Source organism: Oryctolagus cuniculus, chromosome 13 (genome assembly GCF_964237555.1).
Source record: "Oryctolagus cuniculus chromosome 13, mOryCun1.1, whole genome shotgun sequence".
Lineage (NCBI taxonomy): Eukaryota > Metazoa > Chordata > Mammalia > Lagomorpha > Leporidae > Oryctolagus > Oryctolagus cuniculus.
The window spans coordinates 37481345-37492306 of record NC_091444.1 but is presented as its reverse complement, the minus strand read 5'-3'; the positions used below and the strand labels follow the sequence as shown (position 1 = coordinate 37492306).

The window sequence follows — 10962 nt, the reverse complement described above, 5'->3', positions numbered from 1 at the left end:
TGTGTGGAGGCCTCCACCTGCACCTGTGCCTCCCCCGCCCCCTGCCTTATCAAGACGGTGCCATTTCTGTCTTTGAACAGCAAGCACTCGCTGTGCTACTTTCTGATAAAGTCACCTCTCTTGCACCCTTGGGTGGCACTGGCCCCTGGGAATTCCTTTCTGTCTCCTGCAAGTGCAGCGGCCTCCAGCGGGGTGTGTGTGTGGGGGGGGAGGTTAGGGCAGAAGGAACACAGTGTACCAGGAGGAAAAGGGTGTCTGAGCTCTCTGGGCCAAATTGGAGCTTCCTGCTTCAAACCACCCCAATTTCCACACCCGCGCGCTCAGATCTGCAAAATGTAGCCTAGGGGTTGGCACAGGTGGAGGAGCGTCGAGCTGGGCGTCCGCTCAGGGTCGATTCCTTTTGCCAGTTTCTTTCAGTGCCGGTGCAAAACGCCTGAGGTTCTTGGCCTGGGTTGCGGTGCGAAGAGGACCGGAAGGAGTTTCGCTGGCCTGGAAGACCTCCACGGGCATTTGGGGAGTGTTCCGAGGCCTCTCCGCCGCCTTCCCCTGCACCCCGGGCGTCCCGCGGCGGCAGGCTCCCGCCCCACAGCCCTCCCGGCCGTCCGAAACCCCACGCTGGACACCTTGCCAGGTGCCGCAGCCTCTGGGTGCCCGCCGCTAGTGCAGGAGGCCGCCCCGCCCACAGAGAGCGCGGAGAGGCCACCTGGGCTAGAGGGCGTGGCGGGGGCGGGGGCGGGGCCGCAGGGCCCCGGGAGCCCCGGGAGCCTCGGGCCGAGGGCGCCACGGGTGCGGGTGCAGCGGGCAGGAGAGAGCTGAGGTGCCGGCGACGTGGAGTCGAGTGTGGAGGTGAGCGCCCCTCGGTGGCAGGGACCTCTGCCCCTCTGCCTCCTCCCTCTCGGGGCTGTTTACAATCCTCGTTCCTGTCCAGGGCCCCAACCCCTGCGTCGTGGGAGAGAGGAGAGGATCCCTTGGCAGAGGTGAGGGTGGCATAGGGTGGCTTGCGATAGCCTGTGCCTGGAGGGCGGGACCAGAGGAAGCCTTGCCTTGGGACAAAGTTGTATTCTTTTTTAAATGTTTTTCTTTTCATTTCAAATGTGAAAGGCAGAGAGAGAGAGAGAGAGAGAGAGAGATCAATCCTGTACTTCCCAAATACCTGCAGTAGCCCAGGCTGGATCAGGAACTCCATCCGTGTCTCCCACTTGGCTTGCAGCCATCCAAGTGCCTGAGCCATCATCGCCTGTTGCCTCCCAGGGTGCACATTAGCAGGAAGCTGGAGTCGGGGTGGAGCTGGGACTGGAATCCAGGCACTGGGAATGGGATGGGTGCATCTTAACAGCTGAGCCAAATGCTCACCCCCTGGACTCCCCCCTGACAGGTGCACCTCTTCCCCTGGGCGTGCCCTGTGCCTATGCTCCCACCTCTTCCTCTGAAAGGGGAAACAAAGGCCACCACAGTGGGGTGTGGAAATCCCAGAAAGTCACTGAGCTGCTCAAAAGACCTTGAGCACCCTGCACCTGCACCAGCTAGTGCAGCCTGGCCAGGACTCCAGGGAAAATAAGAGTATCAATGGCATTTATGGGGGGGCGTGGGGACTACCTGTGAAGATAATCGCCTAGTGTCTGTGCCCATCTGAAACCAAATTGGGAGGACGTTGTGTAAGGGGTGAGGGTGGGTGTGGGACATTGTGGTTGGGTTGATTGATTGTCTTGGGGGTGAGTGCTGACCCAGGAAGGCTGCTTAGGCCGTGTTGGGCAGGAATTGATGGTGGCAGCTGCTCCCAACTGTGGGTTAGCGGCAGTTACCTAGTATTTGGAACACGTGCATCCAGCCAGAGCCTAACTCCAGCGACCTTTAGACAGTGTTGCTGAGTGTTGTCCTGTCTGGATGTCAAGTTAATCTGTAACACTGGGTTCTTGCTCAGTGCCTGGAAGAGGGCCTTGGTGATTCCTGCATGAGCCCAGGTGTGGCTCCACCCCGGAGCAGTCAAGTTCTTGCCAGATGTGGGTTGATGACTTTTCTCAGTGCCGGCCTGAGCTCTGAAAAGCTACTCCAGCATCTCCCAGGCCCCTTGACTCCCTCCACCCTTGTTCTCGTGCGCATAGAAGAGTGGCCAGGAACTCATGCAGGCAGTTGGAAGGAAAGCAGAGCCCTGGAAGAAGCTCTGTGGAGTTTACATGCTATTCCTTCAGTTGCTGGATTGAGAGGGAGGTAGGAGGGGGCAGGGAGGGGTGTCCCAGAGGAGGAGCTCAGGCCAAAGCTGATTACCAAGTGGTACAAAAATAATCCATATTTTAACAATCAGGATGCTCTCTGCATATCAGCCTGATGGGCACTTCTAGCCCAAACGATGGCACAAGCCACCCCCTTGGCCATAGGTGGCTCTAGATTCTGCTGTCAGAATGCAAACCACCCCTGCCAGGTTTACAGCTCTCTTCCTAAACAGGGAAGCCCTCTCCCAAGGAGGGTGTGTCCAGCACAGAGCCTTCTTTGTTGACTATTATGTGTCAGGAAGTTTGGTTCTGCCAAATGTCGAAATCGAAAGTCTACGCAAGCATTCAGCCTTGGATGGCAAGAAAACCCTGGAATGTCTAGTTGTGGCATGAATCCAGATGTGATTGTTTTACTCTTGATTTTGTGGAAAACAATGCAGATTTGGTGGATCCAAAACTTTAATCAGATCTCTGAAGCTTCGGTGGTTTCCAGTCCTGGTTTCATAGTTCCCTAATGTGTCAGCCACATCCTGTAAGGTGCTCAGCTCTATGGGACAAACACAGGCATGAGGAACGTTCCCTGCTATTAGAAGCTTCCTGGTGCAGGTGGCAAGACAAAGCTAGCAGCACAATTAGAAGAATGATCTAGTGCAGAGTCCTGTGGCGTCACCTGCTGGCTCCGAGGACAGCCAGTACGGGCTAGGAAAGGCAGAGCACAGCAGCTGGTTGGTCTTGAGCTTGATTTATTTATTTATTTATTTTAATATTTATTTATTTATTTGAAAGGCAGAGTTACAGAGAGGCAGAGAGAGAGAGAGAGAGAGAGAGAGATGGCCGCAATATCTGAAGCTGGGCCAATCTGAAGCCAGGAGCCAGGAGCTTCTTCCTGGTCTCCCACTTAGGTGCAGGGGCCCAAGGAATTGGGCCATCTTCTATTGCTATCCCAGGCCATAGCAGAGAGCTGGATCGGAAGTGGAGCAGCCTGGACTAGAACCGGCGCCCATATGGGATGCCAGCACTGCAGGCAGCAGCTTTACCTGCTTCACCACAGCGGACCCCGTGATTGATATGGAAATGACAATCAACAGGCCCAGGCAGAGGGAAGGCAGCCTGAGGACAACACGACATTCGGAAGACACGAAGGCACTTGCTGCCCAGGAGCTGTGGCCCAGGTTCCTGCCTCCCTCTGGCACTGGCAGCTGCCATCTTAGTGCACCTGACCATGCCACCTTCCCACAGCATTCTGACCACGCGTTCTGTGCTTTCCTTTTCTCTTTGCATTGCCCTCCTGTGCCCAGAAGCTCTGCCCAGAATCCTCTCCCTTTTTAAGCAGCATCTCCAGTGGCATCTTCTCCAGGGATGATTTCCTGGGCGGCTCCACTTCTGCTGCGTCTGCTTCGAGCAGAATTGGAGGGTTCCTCCTCCGTCCCCCAGTGCTCCTTGCAGGAAACTCTACTCTTCCCACCTTGGCCATAGGAATTGAGGAGTCTTTGCCCCTCTCACTGAGGAAGGGTTGTGTCCCATTCATTCAGGGATCCCCTGAGCCACAGCTGGTGTACGACACCTAGGAGGCTGTCACTCTCCCTCTCGCGGAGGAACAACACTGGACCCTGCGCTGTTCTCTTTGCCCAGCTCTTCCCGGGTTAGTTGCCGGCCCCCCGCCTCCACGGAGGGGCGGCACCCCTGCCACTTTCCCCGCTTCTGCGGAGGAGCGGCACACCACCGGCCGGCTCTCTCAGGGGCTGCTCAGATGTTCCTCAGATGTTCCTGGTGCATGTTGTCTCTCTCCTCCTTTATAGTCCTCTTCCACCAATCCATGCCCTGCTGCCCACACGCTGAGCACGCTGCTCTCCTCCAATCAGGAGCAGGATCAGCTCCTGCAGCTTATCAGTCAAACTGGTGAGGCAGCTGCATAGAAGTTGTTTGCTGTCTCTCAGCGCCATATTGTGGGAGAGCAGATGCATAGTGTTAGTCTTAGTTCCAGTAACTTAGTCTAGTCTCAGTTGCTCCCCACAGGAGGCATTTGGTAAATGATTCTTAATTGAAATTCAGCCTCATGTGGGACACAGTAAAGCTCCCCACGTACGTGGAGCAGAAGACATGGGTTGTGTATTCGTTGGATCAACTAGATGGAGCCAATTCCTAGCAGCCTTGAGTAATCTGAGTTTAAGGCCATGGTAGTGCTCAAAGCCCTTAGCACCTTCTTCTGTGCCCAGATGGAATTCTAGAATCTTCTGGATCCAGCCCCAGCAATTCCTTTCCAGCTCCTTCCTTTTTTTTTTTTTTTTTTTTTTTTTGACAGGCAGAGTGGACAGTGAGAGAGAGACAGAGGGAAAGGTCTTCCTTTACCGTTGGTTCACCCTCCAATGGCTGCTGCGGCCAGCGGACCTCGCTGATCCGAAGCTAGAGGAGCCAGGTGCTTCTCCTGGTCTCCCATGCAGGTACAGGCTTGGGCCATCCTCCACTGCACTCCCTGGCCACAGCAGAGAGCTGGACTGGAAGAGGAGCAACCAGGACAGAATCCGGCACCCGACCCGGACTAGAACCCGGTGTGCCGGCACTGCAGGCGGAGGATTAGCCTAGTGAGCCACGGCACTGGCCTCCAGCTCCATCTTGAACTCACACTTTGTCTTTCCGAGCCATCCAGCACCAGACAACGCCCAGCCGGGGCTCTTTTCTCTCCTTTGCCTGTGCTGGGCAGCAGCCTCTCCTCCTAAGAGGTGAGCTCTCTTTAAAGACAGAGCTAGAGGCATTTGGAGGGAGAAAAAAATGGGATTTGGTTCTTTAAAGACAGACAAGGACAAGATTGGCTTCCTGCCTGGAGGCAAATATCTCATGGGGCAGATCCCCAGCCCAGGGTTGTGCAGAACTTTTTGTTCCCGGAAAGATTTTCGAAATTCAAAATACTGTTAAGTCACTTGGGGACAGACTGACTCTGAAGCTGTAAGACAACATTCAGACGGGGATGTTCTTGAATCAGCAGAAACACACACCTTGAGTACAGGTGAGCTCGGGGCCAGAGAGAGGCCTCAGGAGTGTAGTGGGATGGCCCGGCTTATGAGGGTGAACACAGAGACAGGGTCTAGGGAAAGCCTGCAGCCACGCAGGTGGGAGGAAGAAGAGGAACTTGTGAGAAAGAGAGTGGCAGAAAGACAGGGAGAAAATCTAGGGAACCAGAGGAGGAGACAGCGCAAGAAAAATAAGTAGGGAACCCTTTCTGGTCCCTTAAAAAGACAGGGCTTCAAAAATGAGGAGAGGGAGAGAGAGGGGGGCGGGGAGAGAGAAGGGGAGCTTCAGGACAGAGCACCTCCAGAGAAAGCAGACCTCAAGGGGTTAAAAAGAGTGGTTAATGAGCCACGGAACCCTTGGGTGGAGTCTTTAGACTTCTGTTTGAGGAATTTGACTGTGAAGGAAAAGCTAGATTACTTCTCAGAAAGGAGGGAGGAGTGCCTGGGTCCAGACAAGATTGTGTGTTTGAATGCAGGGGGGCTGGAGCCCAGTTACACCGAAGGGGTCTGGACAAATGCCCCTCCACACTGCTTAGACCCCATTAGACCTCCTCCTTCCCACCGCCCCCTGCCGCTCCTGAAACCTTTCCCTTTGGAGAATTTCCAGCCCTGGCATTGCTCAATCCAAGGATAGGATGTCACAACACGGAAATGACTGGTTCTCATTGTCGGTAAAATGGTGCAGTCTTATCTATGGTGCCCTCTACACCCTGACACCATCCTAAGCTCTAGCCCCTACCGCCATTGCTGGAAGCCCGGTGGCCAGGTGGCCACGTGGCCCAACCACTGGTGTCAGCTCCACCCCCATCCTAATGGGATTCGCTGCTTCGACTTCCCTGCCTGCCCCTCCCCACCCTGCAAACTTTTAAGAGGACCTGTTCCTGAACACATGGCTCTCGCTCGCTCTCTCTCTCTCTCTCACTCTCACCCTCACACTCTCCATCTCCCTCTTTTCCTTCTTCACCCCTTCCCTCTGGTCTGTCAGGTTTCCCCCAATAAACCCTTTTCTTTACTCAGGTGTTTGGTGTGTTTTGTGGCGGCCTTACACGCAGCTCTCTAAAATACCCACAAGCTCGCCCTTGTCTCCTGGTGGTGCTGACCAGATGTTTTGTCCTCTACTGTGCAAAATTTAGTAACACCAGTACTAATAGCAAGCACATTAATAGCACCAGTCCTGAGCTCTGTTTTTAGTGCCTATGAGGGTAAATGGTAAATCAGGATTCAAACTCACTGTGTCTGGCTTCAGGGTCCATGTGCTTAAACCACTGCACCAAAGCTAGAACTTTGGGTCCACGTTCATGTTCCTGACACTAGGACAGGATTCATGATAGTGATGCTCCAGACAACATGGCTTCTCCAAGGTGACCAAACCAGTTATCTGTCCGGACCTAGCTGCATTGTGAGTTGGAGCAGCTTTAGTAGTCCAGAAACAACAGTCAGCAGGTAATCAGCCACGCACAAGGTGTTCAAGGGACACGAAGCCAGGAGCTCCAGCTCTCATTCCTCTTCACAGCCACCGCCTTTTACTACTCTTGTTGCAATCTCCTGCCCCTGGCTGCTCTCGGCTGCTTCCCCTCCAGCCCTCGCCCTCCTGTTCTCCCAAGCCTTTGCTTCCACCTGCCAGCCCCCCCTTCTCCCTGCACAGCCTCTGAGTCCTCAGCCTAAGGCTCTGTTTGGAAATCAAAGCCAAGAGAACCTTCAGCTACTTGTGGGTACTTGCCCTGGGGCGATGACTGGGGCTGGGCAGGGCAAGGAGGAAATATACAGAGGAGAAAACCAAGCTTTCTAATCTCAAAAATACTATCTAGCCACAGAAGCCATACCCTCTGAGAGAAAACTTAAGGAAGAAAAACATCGGATAAAAAAATGGCCAGGATCTATGTGGACCCACTTTTATTGGTACAGTTTCATAACATTACTTGTTATAGATTACTGTATATTTTCAAGCGCTGGAACAAGCTCTCAGATTTGTCAAAATGGAGACGAGAGTTCTGTTCCAGAGAGAACTGCCATGTCTGAGCTGGCTGTCACGACAGTCAGCAAGTCTCTTTGGGTGATTTCGGAGTCAACAAGGGTGTGATGGTCCTTCCACGGGAGACTCGCTATTCTACGTGGGCAGAAATTGAGGCCAGCGAGGGTGAAACCTGTGCAGGGGGCCCAGATGGTGGCTGAAGGAAGACCCAGAGCCAGAGCCCCCCTCCCAGCCCACTGCCCTTTGCCATAATCTCACCCATCTTGGAAGTTGCCGCCACCAGCAAGCTGGAGCCAAGTCACTCGCTGACCCCTTGGGTGGACTCAGAGCAGAGCACGGCCGGCCGGGCAGCCTGCCCAGGCAGAATCACAGGCACTGAACCTCCTTGCCTCCCCCCACCTCGGAAGCCGGCAGGTGGTGGGGACGTGGGTTTCCCAGGCTCCATCAGTGAAGTCCTTGTTTCTGCCCACCCTGTAGTCTCAGGCGTCCTTGTTCCCGCCTGCCTGCCTCCCCAGTCTCCCCTGGGGCTCCCCTTGCACCGGGATGTGTCTCCAGTCACAGGACGGACTTGCTTGGATCAGCTTCCGCTTGGAGTCTTTGCTGGCCCGGCACAGGCAGTGACAGACTCCCCAGTGCGGTTCTGGAGTGTCGACCCTCTACACAGAACCCATCACCGCTTCAGTGCGGATCTGCTGCCCGCAGCCCTGCCGCACACCCCAACCGCTCTTCATTTACGGCTCCATCCAGATGCTTTCTCGGCTCCTAGCAGTGTCTGTTCCTTTCAGGGGACACCTGATGGGACGCGGCAGCTCTCAGCTGCTCCAGCCTCCTGCGCGTGCAGCTACCTTCCTTTCTAGCTGGGCCCACCAACACTCCAGGTTTAACTGAGCTGCCTTCCGGGAGGCCGACAGAAACCTGCCATGCTCATTTTCTGGCACGGTCTGACCCTGACCCGGGAGACTGGGAGGGAGGATGAGTCCCTAGGGATTTCGAGCGCACTGTGCTAGCTGTCGGGTTTAAATAACCACTCGGACGAAAGATCCGGTTCGCCCAGATGCTTTACAACTGTGCCCAAGGATTTACAAAGGCAGGCAGAAGGGAAGCCACCCTGACCCTAATCTTAACCCTAACCCTGACCCAAGTAGGCGCCAACATACCCTCCCCGATATCAGCGCCTTTGGGTGCTGCTGTGTTGGTTTGGGGGGCGCTGGGGACCGCCACCCGAGGTCGTAAAGAGAACCAACACGTGTTTGCGCAATTTCCTTCTGGTGCCAAAAAGAGAAACATCAGGTCAACCCCAGGGTGTTGAGAAATCTCATTTCGCTGTTCCGCTTCGATGAGTTCTGAAAGGCAGGCGTTTGCCCGGCGGGGTTGGTGGGAGACTGATGGCCGCCTGCTGGGACACGCAGGCCAGCGACCCGCGGGGGCTCTGCTCTGCGCCCCGGCGGACCCAGCGCGCAGAAGCCGGCACTGACGCTGGTTTACAGGAGGCGAGACAGGCGCTCAGAGAGGCGCAGCCCTTGCCCGGGCTCACACAGCCAGGCACAAACTTAGTTGCCATTTCCAGCTCTCAAACACGCTCCGTTAACTCAGGCAGCAAGAATTTCCCGGAGCTCAGCTAAGCGCCGCCCTGCGCCGCCCTGCACCGCTTCGCCCGCAGCGGTTCCGCCCTTCGCGCGCCCCCTGCTGGTTGGCAGGAGGAGCGCCCCTCCTGGACCACAGAAACTGGTTCCAAACTCTGCTTTGATTAGCTGGGAGTGAAACGACATTACTTGCATGCGCCTCTCCTGCGTCCCACTTTGGGACAGAGAATTGATGGTGAACGTACTGACGTAGCCCCTTCCAGGAGGAAGAGGCAGTCCGGGGGCGGGGCAGGAGGAAGTTAGCAGCAGGTGTCTGTGCCCCTGTGCGCTTGTTGGAAATGCAGACCCTCAGGTCCTGTCCCCAGACACACGGATGAAGCAGAAGTCGAATCTGCATTCCCAGGGGGCTCCCTGGGGGCCATTGGGGTGTAATGTGAGAGATTTTGCTTAAAGATGACAATGACAGTCATGCTGGTGGCTTTATTCCAGTCCTACCTCTGTGCTAGGGTGGCTTCCCAAGGGTCCTGGTCATTGAAGGCTCCGTCCCTGGGGGAGTGGGTGGAACCTTTGAGAGGTGGGCCAGGTGCCAGGTCTTGAGGCACTGTGAACAGTATTCGTGGACTTCTTGCTCTTGGCAGTTCCCACCAGAGGGCTGTCAGGGAAGCTAGCCTGGACCCCCCCAGCTCTTGGTCTCTGCTCCTGATTCTAGATGTCACGGCTGGCTTGCTCCGGCCATCACTATCTGCCATGCTGGAACACCGGGCAAAGAACTGAGCTTGTACCAGCGCCACACCCTTCAGCCTGCACAATTGTGAGCTGAATAAATGCTTTCCCTGCATAAAGTGAGCTGCCTCAGGCATGTCAGCACAGCACACCACTGACTACCACATGCCATGCACTGATACACGCGACGCCGCCTTTTCCGAGCACTGGTTTAATCTCCCACAGCATGCCATGAGTCAGCCCCTTGGCCTGCAAGACTCTCATCCCAGCCCTGAGACTCGTCCGTGCCCACACCTCCTCGTATAGCCCTCGTCCACCTGGCTGAGCTCCTTGGAAACCTCACACCCCAGTGGACTGCAGCTCTGTTGGTCCCTAGAAGCCCGGGAGACCCTTGATCGGCAAGTTCCTGCCCCCTGGAGAGCAGACGCGGAAGAGCTCTCCTTGTCCTTGTCCGAGAGCCCACAGGAGCCAGCGGGCCACAGGAAGCTCCTGAGCTGGACTGCTGGATCCAAGGGGGAAACTTCCTCTCCACTACAGTGATTCATTCTCCCCCTCACAGAGAAGACAGATCCCTTTCGGACTGGATGGCTTAGATATCCTACATATCCACCCTCTGAACAAGAGTCTGCGCCAGGGCTTGATTTCTTTGTTTCTTTTTAAAAGTTTTACTGATTTTTAAATGCTCAAAAGGCAGAGCGAGTGAGCAAGCAAGAGAGAGAGAGAGAGAGAAACAGATGTCTTCCATCCACTGGTTCATTTCCCCAAATGTCCTCTTTAGCTGTGGCTAGCCAGGCCAAAGCCAGGAGCCTGGAAGTCCATCCACGTGGGTGACAGGGACCAAGCACCTAAGCCGTTATCTACTGCCTCCCAAGGTGCGCATGAGCAGGAAGCTGGAGCAGAAGCAGAGCAGGGCCTCAAACCCAGGCCTCCTGAGCGGCACGCAGGCGTCCCAAGCAGCATCTTTCCCACTGTGCCAAGCGCCCACTGCTGGGCCAGGGATGTCTCAAGATTCCTTCAGCGCTGGTGTTCTCTGTGCCTTGATGAGCAAAACTGTCCTGATCTTTTCCAGTTACAATTCTATTTCCTGGTGATATATCCAATGTGTGTCAGCTCTTCCACAAGGAAAAATGCATATGGGTGAGAAAAACATCTAAGTAATGTTTTCTGTTCCTCCCTTGGAATCAGGTTTCCTGTTCTTCCTTAGGCAAACAGAAGCCCTTTCTCCTGATTCACCAAACACACACACACACGCACACACACACACGCATCATGGTGAGCAGATGTGGTAGTCTAAGAAGCTGAAGTTGTTAAACCACCAGGGGACCCCCTTCCCCTAGAATAAGAATGCATCAGAGGGCCTGGTGTAGGGTGAGGGGATGAGAATATATCTTCTGTCAAACAGTAACGGGGAAAATATTGCTGGGGCGCGGAAGCTGTGCTAAGTACTGCAGAGAATCCTGTGTGAA

General features: G+C 55.1%; 1 protein-coding gene across 16 annotated transcripts in view; it reads left to right on the top strand.

The window, feature by feature from the left end:
• Positions 1–250: 250 nt before the first annotated feature.
• TLR5 (toll like receptor 5) overlaps positions 251–10962 on the top strand; it is a 47076-nt gene continuing 36364 nt past the window's right edge. For 2 of the 16 annotated variants that reach the window (XR_011381231.1, XR_007909568.2), the window contains exon 1: positions 269–846. The gene's annotated coding sequence lies outside the window, so the exon portion shown is untranslated. Of the gene's footprint in view, positions 847–928; positions 978–10962 lie in introns of those variants that run through there. The other 14 variants (XR_007909566.2, XR_011381228.1, XR_011381232.1 and 11 more) reach the window with 13 other exon arrangements.